The following is a 1,859-nucleotide window of genomic DNA, read 5'->3' on the forward strand; positions in this document are numbered from 1 at the left end:
CAAAACACAACACAACAAGACAAAGCAAAACATCCTCATTGCCATCTCCCTCTCACTTCCACGTACCAGGGGCACGAGAGGGAGAGCAGGAGAGAGAGAGAGAGGGGGAGGCAGGGAGGGAGGGACTCGCTCCGGACACAGGTCCGCCCCGTACGACCCCCTGCGCGCACACACCCCAAACAAAACACAACACAACAAGACAAAGCAAAACATCCTCATTGCCATCTCCCTCTCACTTCCACGTACCAGGGGCACGAGAGGGAGAGCAGGAGAGAGAGGGGGAGGCAGGGAGGGAGGGAGGGACTCGCTCCGGACACAGGTCCCCCCGTACGACCCCCTGCGCGCACACACCCCAAACAAAACACAACACAACAAGACAAAGCAAAACATCCTCATTGCCATCTCCCTCTCACCTCCACGTACCAGGGGCACGAGAGGGAGAGCAAGAGAGAGAGGGGGAGGCAGGGAGGGAGGGACTCGCTCCGGACACAGGTCCCCCCGTACGACCCCCTGCGCACACACCCCAAACAAAACAAAACACAACAAGACAGAGCGAAACATCCTCATTGCCATCTCCCTCTCACCTCCACGTACCAGGGGCACGAGAGGGAGAGCAAGAGAGAGAGGGGGAGGGAGGGAGGGACTCGCTCCGGACACAGGTCCCCCCGTACGACCCCCTGCGCACACACCCCAAACAAAACAAAACAAAACAAGACAAGACAAAGCAAAACATCCTCATTGCCATCTCCCTCTCACATTGCATGACAATGTGAGGGCCCTAGCTGTGAGCTGGGCCTCGTGCCCCTGGTAGGTAGAAAATACTTGACTGTGACCGGCAGGGGCACGGGAGCCGAGATCCGGTGTAAGTAGGGGGGAACCCTGCCTCGGGGATGCCGCTGCTGGTGCTGGCACCAGTAGTGGCTGTACACATGTCCCGATGGGACACACGTATGGCTAGATGTGAGCTGGGCCTCGTGCCCCTGGTAGGCGGAATATACTATACCCTCACCAACGGGGGCACGGGACCGTGATCGGGTGAGAGAAGGGCGAAACACTGCCTCGGGGCTGCCACTGCGGGTGCAGGCACCCGTAGTGGCCGTACTCACGTCCTGACGGGAAGCACGCATGGCTAATTGTGAGCTGGGCCTCGTGCCCCTGGTAGTCGGAATATACTTCACTGTGACCCACAGGGGCAAGGAAGCCGAGATCCGTTGTTAGAAGGGGGGAACCCTGCCTCGGGGCTGCCACTGCGGGTGCAGGCGCCCGAAGTGGCCGTACTCACGTCCTGACGGGGCACACGCATGGCTAGACGTGAGCTGGGCCTCGTGCCCCTGGTAGGTAGATAATACTTCACTGTGACCGGCAGGGGCACGGGAGCCGAGATCCGGTGTAAGTAGGGGGAAACACTGCCACGGGGATGCCACTGCTGGTGCAGGCACCAGTAGTGGCTGTACACATGTCCTGATGGGACACAAGCATGGCCAGTTGTGAGCTGGGTCTCGTGCCCCTGGTAGGTGGAATGTACTTTATGGTCACCGACAGGGGCTAGAGAGCCGAGAGTCGGTGTAAGCAGGGGGAAACACTGCCTCGGGGCCCCCCACTACAGGCATAGGCACCCGCAGTGGCCGTACCCATGTCCTGTGGGGGCCATTACATAGCTAGTTGCGAGCTGGGCCTCGTGCCCCTGGTAGTTGGAATATACTTCACCGTGACCCACAGGGGCACGGAAGCCGAGATCCGTTGTAAGTAGGGGGGAACCCTGCCTCGAGGCTGCCTCAACAGGCACAGGCACCCGCAGTGGCCGTACTCATGTCCTGAAGGGGCACACGCATGGCTAGATGTGAGCTGGGCCTCGTGCC

Source organism: Halichoeres trimaculatus, unplaced genomic scaffold (genome assembly GCF_033239565.1).
Source record: "Halichoeres trimaculatus isolate MK-OKI-2021-1 unplaced genomic scaffold, fHalTri1.1 fHalTri1_scaffold_223, whole genome shotgun sequence".
NCBI classification, from domain to species: Eukaryota; Metazoa; Chordata; class Actinopteri; order Labriformes; family Labridae; genus Halichoeres; species Halichoeres trimaculatus.